Below are 17,086 nucleotides of genomic sequence, written 5' to 3'. Positions count from 1 at the left end.
GGTACAGTCCAACTACATCCAGAGGACCACAGGATTCCTGTAAGGGACTTTTTGAGGATATTAATGGGCAATCTTGATGCAAGGTTTGAATTCGTGAAACCCCCTCCATACCTATTCCCAGACAGTTTTAGTTTAAATGCCAGATTCAAATAGAAATAGGCCCATTATCAGTATCATCCCTAACTCAAAATCCTATGGATGACTGCCTACTCAGGTACCCAGAAAATACTCCTTATAAGTGAGACGAAAGGCAAAATTTAAAAAGGCACAGTAAAGCTCAGTGACATATAGACTGTGGTGGTTTGTGAGCATACAATAATAATAGAAAGTCATCTGATTTTCCATCACATTTCAACTCCACAATCGATCAAGAAGACCAACCATTGCTTTATAGTTCTCTTTTCTGCAAGCAGGGTTCTTTCTTAAGCCTATTTTCATGAGTTTGGAAAAAGGACCCCCCCCCCCCCGCCTCCTCTACAACTTCATTGCACTCTAACCAAATATTTTTGCTCAATTTACAAAGGCCCTCTTGCAAAAAGATCTCCTATTAAAACAAAATGGAACTGTTTTCTTGAGACTATACATACATACATGCTTCCATCCATCTATATAAATGGAGAGAGCCTCCTTCCTTTAGTTTATCCCTTTTAAACAGATAGCATCTGTCAGTAGCCTGAACTCCAAACACATCTTTTGTTAGCCCCAGGCCCTCCTATTTGATTTAAGAAAATGATGTACTAATTGCTGTTTGCCAGACAAATGGGAAAATGCATGATTTATAGGTTGAAGGAGGGGTTGGGACCACAGAATCCCTCCTCCTCCTCTTCCTCCATTATTCCATACTTATCCCATCCTCTATATTTAATTGCATCACCGAAAAACAACAATTGCACCACCAAAAAACAAGCTTTCCTTTCCTTTCCTTTCCTTTTTCAAACCAACTGTACCATTGGCCTTTCCATCTAACCCACCTACAACAAGAAACCACCTATCATAACTGCAAACAGACATCCCCCCCCCCATCTATTGACATAGCTCACTGCCACTGTTCCTGCGCTAATGAACTTCGCCAAAGGTGCAAACTTGGTACATTTCTGAAAATGCTGAAACTCAGGAGCAGCCTATAAATAGCCTACGCCTGTCACCGGATTCCTCTTATTTGCATTATTGGGATTGTGGCGGTTTTAAAATAGAAATTCTGTGATGCAGATCAGTAAGGCAGAACATATTAATCATAAGGGAGGAAAAGTCTTTCCGTTGGGTGTGAGCGGTCTTTGTTGCATTTTTCTGTGTTTCAGCGTATGGGCTGAAATTCCGCCTCTTCCAACTTTATTTCTCCTCCTGCGCCATTAAGGCAAGCTGCTCTCCAACTGTACTCAAAGTTAGTCCAACTGGGGTGCTGAGCCTCTCCAAAATATGCTGAAACAGCCTTTTGTGTATGTGTGTTTGTGTACATTTGTGTGTGTTTTCCTTTAAAGAAAGAGAGAGAGAGAGGAACAATAGCACTGCTCTTGCCTGCATTAAGGTTTATTTCACTGCCTTTTTAAAGACCATGGAACTGTGCTGATGCTGTACTCCACAACTGTGGGACCCAACAGAAAACAGCTGCACTTTTGTTCTTCCTCCCTTCTGGAGGAATGGAAATGATTATCGGAACAACAGAGCCTGGAATCCCAATGGGGTGGCATTCAATCAAGGCACACTTTGGATTAATTATTGCACAAGACTCCCAGCCCAGGACTAGTCGGGAGGAAAGGAAAATAATAACCTGAGGCTCCCTAATAAGAGCAATAGGTTTGTTCCAAACGCTGATGGAAATGCTTCCAAACAGGAAAGGGGAGGGGGAACTGAGAAACAAGGAGCAATCTTTGCTAGGATGGCCAGCACAGCCTCCCTAAATGGGTCTATTGAGGCCTTACTGCTTTGGTTTCATTATGAAGCCATTAAACACACTGGATTTCTTAGCAGGGCATCAATGGCCCATGGAGTCCTTCTTATTGTGTCATGGAAATGGAGCAGAATGGAGCAGAATAGGTTGCATCCACACAGCAAAAATAACCCTGCCACAGCTCAAGGCTATGGGATCCTGGCCCTTGTTGGGAATGTGTGGCCTAAAGTATGGGGTCTCACAGTGGCCAGAATTCCATAGCATGGAGCCATAGCAGTTAAAGCAGGGTCAAACTGGATCACTCCAGCAGAATGTGGAAGGCAGAGGAGTGGGTGAAATGATTGGTTCTCCTTTCCTCCAAGTTAAAGGTTGCTGTTTTGTCTGAACTGATACCCTCTTTGTGTGTGTGTGTTGCAGAAGGGATTCCTTTGTCCTTGCTGAGTCAATCATGTATGCTGTTAGTGCAACATTCCTGTTTATTTCTCAAAAAGCAACAGTCCCAAGAGGAGAAGAGGAGGAGAAGATCAGAAAAGGAGGAGGAAGAGGAAGAAGAGGCTACTTCAGGATCTTCCCAACATTCCTGTTTATTTCTCAAAAAGCAACAGGATCAAGAGGAGGAGGAGGAGGAGGAGGGGAAGAGAAGAGAAGGAGGAGGGCTACTCCAGGATCTCCCCATCTCCTTCCTCTGTGCCAACTGGCTTCTCTCTGTTGGGTGCTGGCCAAATCAATCTCGAAAGGCATGGATGATGGATTGGGCATGTCTCCAAAAGGTAAAAAAGGTTCTTCGCCCAGTGTGATGTCAGCCTGGAAGATGGGCTCTTGGGAGGATGCCACATTCTTCTTCGAAATGGGGCCATTTGGCAGAAGGGACTGGCAGCAACCTCCAGAGCCTGATGGATGTCCCCTTCCCTTCAGCTGGCACCCAAGAGCCCAAGGATGTCACCAGCCAGGCCAAGCACAACAAAGATCCCCTGGGTCTGGAGGGGGTCCCTTAGGTCTGTTCTTGCAAGATGCCAAGGGCTGGAAAACCAGAGCAGTGCCCTCCATGGATCTGGAGTGAGGACTCCGCAATCCCAGCCATTCAAACAAACACAGGCACAATGCCAAAGTTAAGATATCTCTGTGTGTGTTGACCTGTTTGAAGGAACATTCCTTCCACAATACAACATTGGGCTGCCTCCGACCGCACTGCATAAATGATCCAGTTTGACACCACTTGTAGTGCCATGATTCCATGCTGTGGAATTCTAGGGAGGGGAGCTTGCTGGGGCAGTTCACACAGCATGGAGCAATGGCACTGCAAGTGGTGTCGAACCGGATCATCTCTGCAGTGCAGTTTGTCAAAGCTGCTGCTTATTAGAGCCCTGCTCCGACTTAAGGACTTTCTGGCGCAAAGCAGATCCAGATCAAGGCTCCTGAGAATCCTTAATGCGGACAGATCCGGATCGCCTTCTGAAAGGGATCCTCACTCCGGAGTGAAGTTCAAGCCTTGGTTGCAGGGCTATGGCAAAGAAGACTCCGAAAACCAGAAATCCACTTCCCCCAGAGAGGAAAACAACAACAACACAACAACAGCAACAGCCCAGAAATCTGGGCGAAGCGTGTGAGGTCGATTAGGTTTCCTTCCTCAACACACACAACACAACACAACACACAAACACTGCTTTAAAGGGGGGGCAACAATGTTTTTCCTTCATGGGGTCAGTTTCTTTGGCGCTCTAATGCTTCCTCTTCCTCCAACCTCCTCCAATAGATAGATAGACAGATAGACAGACAGACAGACAGACAGACAGACAGATAGATAGGCAGACACACACACAGATAGACAGACAGATCTCACTTTGGCATGATGGCCGGCCGCGTCCTCCTTTTCCAGGACACGTCCTCCATTGCCACCTCCACTGGCAGAGAACCTTCCCTCCTTCTCCTCTATCTCAGTCACAAAAGGGGATTTTGATGGATTTCAGATGTGGGTCGTTTTCCTCTGAGTCCAATTATTATTACTAGTAGTATTAGTAGTAGTATTAATCGAACACTAGCCTCCCACATCAGTTTCGAAAGACGAATCAGATGGAAACACACACACAAAGCAGTCTCTTCCGTTTCAAAGGACAGAGCTTTTAAACTGCTCTGTGTGTGTGTGTGTGTGTGTGTGTGTTTCCTAGGGGCCCATCTGATTCCTCTTTCGAAACTGATGTGGGAGGCTGGGGTTCCAATAATAATAATAATAATAGTAATAATAATTTTCCTTGAATGCCCCACATTTTATACATTGCTCGCAGTAGTATCTTCCTTAATGGGCTCCCTTTGATACAATGTTGTTGTTCCTCGACTGTCCTACACTTGATACAATGTTATTAGTAGGATTCCTTGAATGCCCTCCATTTGAAACAATGTTACTTAGTAGGATTCCTTCGACGTCCTACATTCGAGGTAATGTTGTTATTCCTTGAATGTCCTACATTTTATATTATTATCATTGAATGCCATACATTTAATTGAATGCCCTACAGCATCATCATCAGTATTCTTTTTCTTGAATGTCCTACATTTTGCACATCACCATCATCACCATCATCATTCTTTTTCTTGACTGTCCTGTATTTTACACATCATCATCATCATCATCATCCGGTGTTATTTTTGAATGTCCTACATTTTATATATCATCATCATCATCATCATCATCATCTATCAGTATTATAAGTTTCCTTGAATGTCCATTTTATACATCGTCGTCATTATCATCATCATCATCATCATTTATCAGTATTATTAGTTTTCTTGAATGTTCTACAACATCATCATCATCATCATCATCATCATCATCTCTTGGTCCCAAACACCTCTCTCCTTCTTCCAGGAACCTCAACGCTTCGCCTCCCCTCTAGCCTTCTAGGCTGAGCCCCAACCAGTCCTCCTTTTCCCGGACGAGCCCTTTCCCACGTCGACCTTCTCTCTTGGAGGACTCCCCCTCCATGCCCTCCATCCCGAGCAGGACTAAGAAGTACGGATAGGACAAACAGACGATAGATAGATAGATAGATAGATAGATAGATAGATAGATAGATAGATCTCCTCTCCCTGCCTCTTGGTCCTGCTCAGGATGGAGGGGTTTGAAAATAGAAATGCTGTGATGCAGATAGGAGAATTTAGTCCTGCTCAGGATGGAGGGCATGGGGGAATATATGGGGAGAATTTGGCTATTGCTCAGAAAGGAGGGCATGGGGCTCCAATAGATAGATAGATAGATAGATAGATAGATACGGGGAGAATTTGGTCCAGCTCAGGATGGAAGGCATGGGGGGAGTCCTATATATAGATCTATATGGGGAGAAGTGTGGAGAGGTTTCCTTCTTAGGGTCCTGTCCTCCATTTTGGAGGGTCCTCTATTTGAGGGGGAGCGAGGCCAGAGCCTCCAAAAGACCACCACCACCACCACCCCAAAAAAAAGAGAAAAAAGAGGGTTCTGCAAGCAGCCCAGAGCCTGGTCTTTATGGAAGAAGGGACAGACCCCAGCTTCTTCTATCTCTCCCTCTCTCACACACACAGCTCTATCCCTGGGTTTGGTGTGGGCGCCATGGAGGGCCAAAGGATGGAGAGGGGGGGCTTACCTGGCATTTGGAAGGGTCTCCTTCTGCTTCTCCTTCTTCTTCTTCTCTGAGGAGGAGGAGGAAGGCAGTCCCATTCAGCAGCTCCTTCCTTTGCAGCGGCTGCGAGTTGGTGAAAGGAAGGAAGGAAGGAAGGGGAGACGGAGGGAGGGAGGGAGGGAAGGAAGGAGGGAAGGAAAGAAGGAGGGAGGAGGCAAAAGGGAGGACCAAGCCGAGAGCCTGGTCCTGTCTCTGAGAGGGAAGGGCAGGGAGGCCTCGCATAGACCCCCCTTCCCTCAGGACCCCCTTTTTAGGGGCTTCCCCCCCTTTCCCCTCCTTTTTTTAGGGAGCTTTCCCCTCTTTATTCCCTCCTTTTTCTTCCCTGAAGGAGGAGAAGCCAAAGGGACCACAGCTCTGGACATGAAAACAGGGAAGACCTTGGAGGAGAGAATGGAGGACAAAGCTCTCCCAGCCCTCGCAGGAAGCCTTCTCCTCAGGCTGCGTCCTCACGGCGCAAAGCATCCGCTTCGAGCACGGCTCCAAGGCTATCGCAGCCAAGGGGCCAATGCATGAGATCCCAGGATCCCCAACCCACCTCCTGGACATAGATGGGCTCCTGCTTCTCCATCCAAAGGGGGGGAGAACCAGGTTTGGTCCTCCTTTGCCAGGACATGGCCATCATTTCCACCTTCTTTCCAGGAGAAGTTCCATCCTGTCCTCCATTTTGAGCATCTCCATGGCCATAATTTTCCAGGACATCTCCATCATTTCAACCTTCTGTCCAAGAGGGGCTCCATTTTGAACATTTCCTTGTCCATCATTTTCCAGGACATGTCCATCATTTCATTCTTCTTTCTAGGAAGGGTTCCATCATTTCCTTCATTTTGAGCAGGTCAATGTCCATCATTTTCCAGGACATGTCCATCATTTCAGCTTTCTGTCCAGGAGGGGTTCCATCATTTCCTTCATTTTGAGCATGTCAATGACCATCATTTTCCAGGACATGCCCATCATTCCCACCTTCTGTCCAGGAGGGGTTCCATTCTATGCTCCATTCCATATTCAGTTTTGGGTATCTCCATGTCCATCATTTTTCAGAACATGGCCATTATTTCCACCTTCTGTCCAGGAGGGGTTCCATTGTCTCCTCCATTTTGAGCATGTCCATGGCCGTCATGGCAGTGAAAGGTTACATCTGCAGAGCAGAAGCCATCCGGCTGGATACCATTTTCATTGCCCTGGCTCAATGCATTTGTCGTTTTTGGGACACCTTCTCTATCAGAGAGCTGTAGTGCCACAACAAACTACAGTCAACAAAATTCCATAGCATTGAGCCATGGCAGTTAAAGCGGTGTCTTCTCAGATAATTTCTGCAGTGCGGATGCATCCCCAGACATGCTCAAAATGGAGGACATTGTGGAATTCCTCCTGGGCAGAAGGTTGAAATGGAGGACATGTCCTGGAAAGGGAGGTCACTCTGGATGGTCACCTGGTCCCCCTGGATGGAGAAGCAGGAGCCCAGCCATTTTCAAGGGAAGCAAAATGGAAATCCTTTGACCTCAGATGCTGCCATCCACCCATCTCTGGCTTTAGGATGTATGTGTGTGTGGAAAGTCACCCACTCTTTTCTCTCCCCAGATGCACAAGGACCAAAAGATGTGCTGGGGAAGTTGGAGGCAGTCCTCACATGCTCAGAGGTCATTGTCTCTCCTGTCAACCTGCTGAGAAGATTCAGCCATCCAGCCATCCAAGCATTTGTCACTTTAGCAGTCAGGGACATGGATGCAACTGTGAAAAGGGGAAGGCAATATCTGCTTCTTTCTCCTCCATCCAGTTTCATCCATTACCTTGAGGACTAGAAGCTTTGCTTGAGTCCTCCTTTCCTGCATACATCCTACATTTTTGCCTTCTGTCTAGGAGGAATTCCAAAAAGGGCCACCATTTCAAGCATGATGAAGAAGCATGGATATTGAGTGTTTTCCGCTTTTTATTTTGGCCACATTCCCACTTACAATTAAATTGCCTTGCGATCCGAATCGATGGATCAGTTTGGCAGCGGAGCATGGTTCACACTGCATTTGCCCCAATCACATTTTCTTGCTGCAAAATAAAATAAAATAACCAACTTGTGGTTCACATTGATGAATGAATTGATTCAAAATGGACTGCTCCGGCTGGCCAAAGGGCAAATTTAAATCGATTCTGATCTGTATCTGGTTCATACTTGCGCAGAATGGATTTATCCAAAAAGACTTGGAAAAACCAGGGTCAAGAAGAGCTGGGTTACATAGGTCTAGCGCATTGGCCCCCTCTCCGAATCGCTTCAGTGAATCGGTTCAAGTGTGAACCAGGGTCATTTTAACCGGTTCAAAATGATTTGCGATCCGGTTTAAAAGGTAGTGGGAATGAGGCTTTTGTAATGGTCAACATTTTTTAAGCTCCTACATTTTGTGATGCCTTGTCTTCCTTTGTGGTGAGGACATCTGGCCACCCTGTGCAGAGATTCTTATTGCTTTGAATGAGCCCCCAGCTTCTGGGCACCTAACATGCCAGTTGTTCCTTAAATCTCCGGTATGCAAGGCCTTTTGACTCTGTGGGTAGTATTAGGGTTTAAGAAGATAGGGGGAAGGGAACAGAACTAATTCAAATATATAGATGTAAACAGATATGGGAGGTCCAGATGGTAGTTCTTTAGATGAAAGTGCTTAAGGGAGTTCACTGGGAGAGGAAGGAATGTGTCTGGAAAGCAGTTTTTATGAATGCATTTCTCTTTGGGAAGAACTGTTTTAAAGGGAGTTGGTCAGAACTTCAGCATGTTTGTAGGGCCCTTTTGCATTGGTTCCGAAATAAGTTTTTAAAGTGTTCATGTCCAAAAGCTTCCCTAAGACATGTGCTTTATTGAAAGCAGACCCTGTCAGATGCTTTCTGTCTGATAGCATTGCTACTAAAATCCAAATGAATTTTCCCAATAACCTCAGCACAAGTCGACTTACACACACACACATGCAAGGCCCCATTTCTTCTGTGCCAAAATGAAATAAAATAAACATTCCAAAGTCAGGGGATGGAAGGCATTCTATGCAAATCAGAAACATATGCTTGAGTCTGCCTGATCTGTATGGCGGGTTCTGATTTGAGGAGTTTGGTCTCATATAGTGTGGATGGAGCGGGAAGTATTCAAGAGATAATAGCAGCAGGAATGAGGAAAATGCAGTGGGAAGAGGGAGGAAAAGGTATGCAGTCAGTTCTCTGTACCTATGGATTTTTTCTCCATGGATTCAAGCATCCACAACATGAAAATATTTGTTGAAATATACAAATGCCAAAAAGCAAACTTTTTTGGTTTTGCCATTTTATATAAAGGGAATCATTTTATTATGCCATTGTATTTAATGGGATTTCAGCATTTGTGGATTTGCGTATCCACGGGAGTCCTGGAACCAAACACCAGGGGATACCAAGGGCCCACTGTACGAATTCCAAAAAGCAAACCTTGATTTTGCCATTGTATATAAGGGGCACCGTTTTACTATGCTGCTGCATATAATGGGATTTCAACATCCACGGATTTTGGTATCACTGAGGGGTCCTAGAACTAAACCCCAGTGGCCCACTGTATAATTTCTCATGGCCCCCGTGTACCACTGTATCAATTTTGGTAGCCAAGAGGGGTCCTGGACCCAAATCTCAGCAGATACCAAGGACCCACTGTATACTCCCTTGACAACTGGATTCTGAAGACTTACTGCTGTCTGGTAAACAGGCAGTCCATTTTAACAACTGGCTGATGGAGCGCCTTCAACAGTGATATAGTAGAGCTCTCAAAGTGCCAGGAATTTTTTAAGCAGCAGAAATGATGTCACTTACAATCCTCCTCAAGTTTCCTTGTTATTTTTACTTTATTACATTTTTCTGAATTTTAAAATGTAATAATACAAAGCAAGCAGGAAAAAAGGAGGGGAAAAGAGGGAACGGGGAAGGAACCGGGGGGGGGGGGGGAATCAGGCTTTATAAATGCTTGCTTCCATCTCTGAGATCAGTCCAAAATGCTCGCGTGACTATCTCAGCTGACTGCCAAGATGGTGCCATGAGGGTACAAGGAGTAGTCTTCTCAAAGCTGTGGAATACCCTTCCTGGAAGCTCACCAAAGCAAGAGCCTGGTCTGTTTCCAGCAGTGCTGCAAGTCATTTCTATATTTTATGTGACTGAAAACAAGAGCTCTAATCTCACTCCTTCTTGTACTCATTTTGGACAAAAAATGTCTCAGGAAAATTGGCAGTAACTCGAGTCATTATTACCAGTTTGGTACATACTCCAAGCTTGGAGAGAATGAGAAATGTCTTAATCTTCCAAAGCAATGTCAGTTGTCTCACAGGCAAACTAAACTTGCTTTGACTGTACCCCAGAGTACCTCTGCTGATGTATGATAAGCAGAAATAGGCTTCAAACACTCCCTCAGTGCCTTGGCCATCCATCCATTGGGAATACAGAAAATTGGAAATAGGGATGACAACATAAACAGCCCCATTCAGTACATGTTGATTAATATGCAACCATAATCACATCAAACACAAATAAGAGAAAGGAATCAGCAAGTTAAGAGGATCACCAGGTTTTGCAGAATCACTTTTTAAAAATCAGAAAGACAGATCAATGAAAAGTGAGAGCTATGAAATGAAGTCCATTGACTGTGGTGAGATGTTAGCACACCATGCAATACCCCAAGCTGTATTTGGGTTCTCTATATTTCATATTTCATCTCTGGAGCCAGCATGTTCTTAAGAAATGACAATGACCTTTAGGAACACCAAGCCAGGTTCCTGGGGAAAAAGGAGCGAGACCTGAGGCATGTGCTCTTCCAGATAATAAGACAATCAAATGTAAATGGGTGTATTAATCATCCGTATTTCTTCTTACATCTTGAGACAAAGGATCTTCATGCACCCAAAACAGTATGCCATCCTCTCTGGTTGCCCCAGTTGTGTTGCCAGTCAAACTACTCTATCCATACAACTTGAGGATATCCTGATCCAATTGTTGGTTTTGCCACACTAAAATTAAAGCCATCAAGCAGTCTGGGGTCGCATTGTGAATTCCTGGGCAAGGACATCCAGCCTTTGTTACCTTACAAGATAGCCCATTGCTTGGTGCTAGATTTCAGGTATAAATATTGGTTCCATGAAACTATGTAGACTCTGCCCGCTCACAATATGCATACAGTTGTCCCAGGCTGAGCTCCAGGTATGAAACTGTGCCGCCTTCGTCCCCAGACTGAGCCACTTCAGCTTTCCATGATTTGGTCATTGGACACATAATTATCACCGCTTTGCAAACCCCTCAAAGTCTGCTATTCTATTTCCATATTTCCATTTTGAGTAGCTCTGAATGCTCTGTCCATGTGTATTGCTATTTGTGTGTGATTACACTCTGCATTTTTCTAAATAAAACCCTCTTAATTCATCCATCCTGGAGTCCACCTCAGCCATTACTGTTATATACATGTGCAAAAGGTCCTAATGGTTACCCAGCTTCATGCAAAAACTAATTTTCACAATAATTAAAGTAACACTTTCATATTTGGTGGGGATCACCCTGCCCCCTCCCATCTTTCTTTGGGTAATAGGGAGCAAGATGAGGAATAGATTAAGGCAATGAAATGGAGCTTCTTGCAAAAAACATGGCTGGCTAGAACCAGAAATAGTGATACTCTGAGCAAATCTAATAATCTCTCACCAATTGATATGTTGCCTAGAGCTGATGGGAGTAGTGCTTCAATAATATCTGGAAGGCTGCATTTTGCATGATGTAAAATGTACACATGTAACTTGGGCACAGTCTGTTGGGGGATGGATAAACCTTACCCCAATGTATCCAATGTCTGGTCTGAGACTATGTTTTGTCTCCTTTCAACTATACTTCATGATGGCTCATTTGCTTTGTCCCATGGAATTATTAACACAGAGAAGTGTCTAACAGAGCCACCTTTACAGTATCTGCATCAACTTACTTCTTTGGATGGATCTCTACATGTACTTCCAAACATATGAAATATTCATTTCAGAGCTTGGAAATAATTGTGAAACACATTAAGGATATAACTACATTACATTATAACTGTAACTTAACAAGGGAGAATTTCACTCCTTATGAAATGTAGCTGAAACAGTTCAATCGGTATACGATTATCAGAATGCGGCCTCATTAAATGGCAGAAAGGGAATATATTATTCAAGTACTGGCTCTTGCTGTATCTTGCGTTGCTGACTCACTGAGTTGTGAATGTTGAAGCAACAATGAGGTGAACAGGAGGACAGTATAATATGCACCATACGCCAGCAACTTGCATAGATTCATTTTTAAAACAATAACAAAGTAGTTTTTGAAAAAATGCAAAATTAAGCTAATGTGGGAAATTGGAGCTTGGAACTGTAACTAGAATTGAATGCTTTGAAAAGGAACATTCGAAGCTTTATTCTCTTTTCCCAACTGTGCATACAGATGTGCATATGGGCAACTATGCTGATCCAGATTTTAATAAAGCCAGTTACTCCTCACTAAACATAACTAAAATTGCTAACTAAAGATTTGCCAAAGAAAGGAAATTCAAGTATAATTATATAATATATAATGTCTGTCAATGTCTGTCAATTTAGATTTCTTAACCCCCATATATATATAGTCTGTCTTGAAATTTGAACTTTTTTTACAATGGAATGCTTGCTGTTGTTGTGTGCCCTCAAGTCTTTTCCAACTTATGATGACCCGAAGTTGAACCTATCATGGAGTTTTTATGGTACGATTTGTTTAAAGGAGGTTTGCATTTCCTTCCTCTGAGGCTGAGAATATGTCACTTGCCAAGGTTACCCAATGAGTTTCATAGTTGAGCTGAGAACTGAACCCCAGTCTCCAGTGTTGTAGTCCAACTTTGGTAGTTCTTTGGTGGTTTTTAAGCAGAGGCTGGGTGGCCGCCTGTTGCGGGTGCTTTGATTGTGTGTTCCTACATGTCAGGGACAGTCCTTGAGGTCTCTTCCAACTCTACAATTCTAAGTCAATGTCAACCTATGGTGACTCTATGAATAGGAGACCTCCAAGTCACCTATCTTCAACTGCCATGCTCAGCTCTTGTTTCTTTGGCTGAATCTATCCATACAGGATGCAGTCTTCCTCCTTTCCTATTGCTCTCAACTTTACCAAGTATTACTGTCTTTTCTAGCGACTCCTTCCTTCTCATGATATGGCCAAAATATGACATTCACAGTTTAGGCCTCTTTGCTTTTAGGGAGAGTTTAAGTCTCATTTGTTTCAAGATCCATTTATTGGTATTTTTAGCAGTTTACAATAGTTGAAGAACTCTTACCCAGATCACATCTCAAATGAGTTGATTTTCTTCCTCTCAACTTTTTCACTGTCTAGCTTCCATAACCAAACAGAGAAATGAGGAATACCTCCCAGTAGGCTCAGCTAAAAACAAATTGTGGCAGCCTTCCCCAGCTTGTGTGTTGTTCATCATTAATAACTTTGGCCATCTTGACCACATTCCAATGTTGCTTGGCCACACATGTCCCAGTTTTCATCTGTGAAATGTTGAAGGGTATACTATTTTGTCTCGCAGTATGTTCTCAAAGTTGCAACAAGTTTCTATGGGAAGCCCACTGGCAGGATGTAAGGGTGAAAACAGCTTTCTGCTCACACTCTCCAGCATACTGTTTCTGAAGCTGGAAGGAATATATTCTCAATTACATAGTCATGTTAGTTTGTTCCAGCAAAACAACAAAAAGCCTCATGGCACTTTGATGGAAGGAACGTATATCCATCATGACTAATAACCAATGACAGCCCTATTTTCCAAGAGGTGATGAGGACTAGTTTAATTCCATTCTCCTGGCAGCAGCCAGAAGATAAGATTTATATACAGAGGTTGCACAGCATCAGTGCCAAGGCTGAAGACCAGGCAGTCAAAACCAATATAATGCCACCTGCAAAAAATAAAAATAAAAATTAGGGAGAACATGGATGGGGAACCATCCATGTTCTAGAACTTCAGAGTACTAAGTAGAACTTATTATTATTATTATTATTATTATTATTATTATTATTATTAATATTGAGAGAGAGAGACTAAGATATAAAAGGTAGTATAAAGATAAAGTATTCCATTGACATGAATGTCTAGTTGTAACTGACTGTAAGGGGCAGATCTCATCTCCTTTACTAAGCCAAACAGCCACCATTGTCCAAGGACTATTATTATGGTGGTCGTGTGGCCAGCATGATTGAATCGAATACTGTTACCTTCCCACCAAAGTGGTTCCTATTTATCTATTTGCATTTGCATGCTCTTGAACTGCTAAATTTGCATAAACTAGGACTAGTGACAGCAGCTCACTCCATTCTGCAGCACTCAGGCCTTGAACTGCCAACCTATCTTCCAATCATCAGAATTGGCATCTTAACCACTAAGCCACTGCATCCCTTATAAAAGGTAGTCATGGATAGTAAATTAAAGGATTGCAATGGCCAGGATCCAATCTGGGGGAAGGCTGGGAGTTGAATTGGACTCAGTCTGCTTGTTGTGTGGCACAGCCAGCAGTACTGTGGTGTCTTGAATCTGATGGAGTTTTTGTCTGATTCAAAACTGGACCAAAATAAGAGTGACCAAGGAGGAGTATTTATTAGCCAAACATGACTTGTGGCAGTTTGAATTGATTTTTCCAGGAATCCCAGAAACAATGGGCTTCCCACTTGGTTGATGGTTTTAACTTCAGAGTTGAAAAATGAATATTTTTGGCCGATGGCAGTGACACTGATTTAATGAAGCAGTTGTAAGATCAGGACAACCCCAAGGAGTTTCAGATAGGATGGAGTGTGGGAAAATGCCATACTGGTCAGCAGAAATATTGGCTTAATGCTTTAGGCTGAAAGACCTCTTTGTTTGTGACCTTCAGGAGGAAATGCACATGGCAAGGGGTTGGGAAGCAGCAATCTTCACTGCCATTAGGTTTACACATGTTCTAAGGTCTATGTGACCAGAAGTTCACTTAAATGTCATCATGACCTTTCCAGATTCATGCTTTTTGTCTTCTCTTTAATGGCTATTATAACAAAATATATCAAATATTTATACCCCAAAATAATGTTGGGTGTGGTAACATAGTGTTGAAACAAATTAAAATTTGTGGCTTTATCACCAATGTGCTGGTAATAACAGGAATAGAATGGGAATCTGAGGAGGGGTTATGAAATACAAAGATGGGAAGAGCTATAGGAAACCAATGGCTTGTTACTGCAATATTTATCCTGTCTAAATCCACTCTTATCTGTATGTTGAAAGTGTGTTCCATACCACAATAAAGCTATAGTCCCTACATGGGCCAATCTTCCATCTGTTCATCCAGCATCCATTTGGATTACTTATTTATTTATAGGGGCAAGGGATCTGTGTATGCATTTCTCAGATAATGCATTAATGAATGAATGCCCCTGTTGATTAAAGCTTGCTTGTGCAATGAGGTTTGTTCAGGTTTTTTTCAAATCTGCACATGTTGTCAAGTGTATCCTCTCTCAGAAGATACTGTAATCTTAGCAACATACTGGTATGCAATTCTGGTCTCTCATTGCATTCAGTTCCAAACAGTTCTTGTAGTTTTTCCTTTAAAAATAAGAAAAAAAAATCCAGTTGCCTAAAATGCCATGGTTTCTAAAAATATGTTCCTCTATGAGAGTGTCGCATATGTTGAAGTCTAGGGAATCATGCGGCCCTCTCAATGTTATTGGACTGAAATCCCCATCATTTTTCACTATTGGCCATGTTAGCTAGTTCTGCTGCATTTAGTGATGTAATAGCATCTGGAAAGCTGCATGGTTTCTACCCCTGACTAAAGCTAACCAGGAATGTAGTGAATCGTTTTTTTGTGGGGGGTTTTGAGCTATGTGACCATGTTCTAGAAGCGTTTATTCCTGATGTTTCTCCAGCATCTGTGGCTGACATCTTCAGAGAATGATATATACTGTGTGTGTGTGTGTGTATACACACACACATACACACACACACTGCTGGCGTGGAGGAGTGTGGGATATACACACACACACACACACACACACACACACACCACACTCTCTTCCATGCCAGCATTCTCTGAAGTTGGAGCCACAGACGCTGGCAAAACGTCAGGAATAAACTCTTCTAGAACATGGCCAGATTGCATGAACAACCAACAAAAAACTATGGATGCCGGCCATGAAAGCCTTCAACTTCACAATGTTTTGTTACAATCAATCTATCCCTTACTTGTCCAGATATATGGTCAGAGGGAAGTATGGTATTCTAAAGCAAATGCTACAGTTAACTCACAGGTCTTTTCTATCTCATACACTCTCAGAGTGACATATGTTTCAGACATAAACATGGGAAGTATGTATGTATGTGTATACATATGTATATATATACACACACACACACACACATATATATATATATATACTTTAAACATGATATATTTATGTGTATCAATATGTTTAAGTTAGGAACATCTGTGATAACAGATTTCCAGACCTGAATGAGAAAGGTGAGTTGTCTATGCCGTAGTCTTACATCTGCACAACTTGAATGTAATTTTAAAATTCTGCTCCTTACTTTCCAAGTTAATACAGTTTTATCATTTTTATTTAAAAAAGAAAAGAAAAAACCTACAAATAGAAAACAACAGCTGGCTGGATTCCAGCAGATGAAGGCCTCAAGGTAACTAATTTTTCTCATGTAGACCTTTCTTTTAAAGAAAACAATTCATTGTTCTCTGTGGAAAATAGGTTCATTTTTTTAAAAAGAAATCAAAATGAACATATTATTATATAGCTATTAGATTGATGCTATTAACTGTTGATTTTTATGCCAACTTTCCATAAAGTAAACTGCATTTAGGGCATCTCATGATATATAAGGTAAACAATGAATTACAGAAATATATCAAATTATTAAGGAAGTATTCCAAACATCCGAATACCATCATTTCACTCATTATAATGACAATGCATTAGTAAGGTTTCATGTATTTAAAATGTCAGACTAAAAGACACTGCTGTTGTTGCGTGCCTTGAAGTAATTTCCAACTTATGGGACCCTAAGGCAAACCTATCATGGGGTTAAATCTTAGCCAGATGTATTCAGAGGTTTGCCATTGCTTTCCCCTGAGGCTGAGAGAATGTGACTTGCTCAAGGTCATCCAATGGGTTTAATGGCTGAACAGGGAATCAGACCCTGGTCTCCAGAGTCATAGTCGAACACTCAAACCACTATGTGATGCTGGTTCTCACAGCATGAGATACTAGCCAGTGTTAAAGTGGACAGAAAGACCATCCACAACCAATCCACAAAAGGAGATTGTAAACATCAACAAACTGTTTTGTCAGTCTGCTTTGGCTATCCGTTAGCTGAGGACATGCCTTTGTCCTTACACAAGAAAAATCTTCAAAGTGTTGTACTGTGACTAGGACTTGGAGGGTTGGAAAACTGGGATTCCTTCTTTCTTTCTTTCTTTCTTTCTTTCTTTCTTTCTTTCTTTTAAAAGCAGGAATGCTGGCATCTTCTGCCACCTCCTGCAACTTGGACTTT

The 17,086-nt window shown here is 42.6% G+C and overlaps 1 protein-coding gene across 2 annotated transcripts in view; it reads right to left on the bottom strand.

Moving 5' to 3' along the window:
- Window positions 1-5,708, bottom strand: part of CDH11 (cadherin 11) — a 94,824-nt gene extending 89,116 nt beyond the window's left edge. For both annotated transcript variants that reach the window (XM_089476900.1, XM_089476901.1), the window contains exon 1: window positions 5,503-5,708. The gene's annotated coding sequence lies outside the window, so the exon portion shown is untranslated. The remainder of the gene's footprint in view (window positions 1-5,502) is intronic.
- Window positions 5,709-17,086: the final 11,378 nt, after the last annotated feature.

The sequence above is a fragment of the Sceloporus occidentalis genome, unplaced genomic scaffold (assembly GCF_023333645.1).
Source record: "Sceloporus occidentalis isolate IW3139 unplaced genomic scaffold, rSceOcc1.0.p SCAF_10, whole genome shotgun sequence".
Classification (NCBI taxonomy): domain Eukaryota; kingdom Metazoa; phylum Chordata; class Lepidosauria; order Squamata; family Phrynosomatidae; genus Sceloporus; species Sceloporus occidentalis.
The sequence above is the reverse complement of the archived record's forward strand: the minus strand, read 5'-3'. Positions and strand labels throughout refer to the sequence as shown.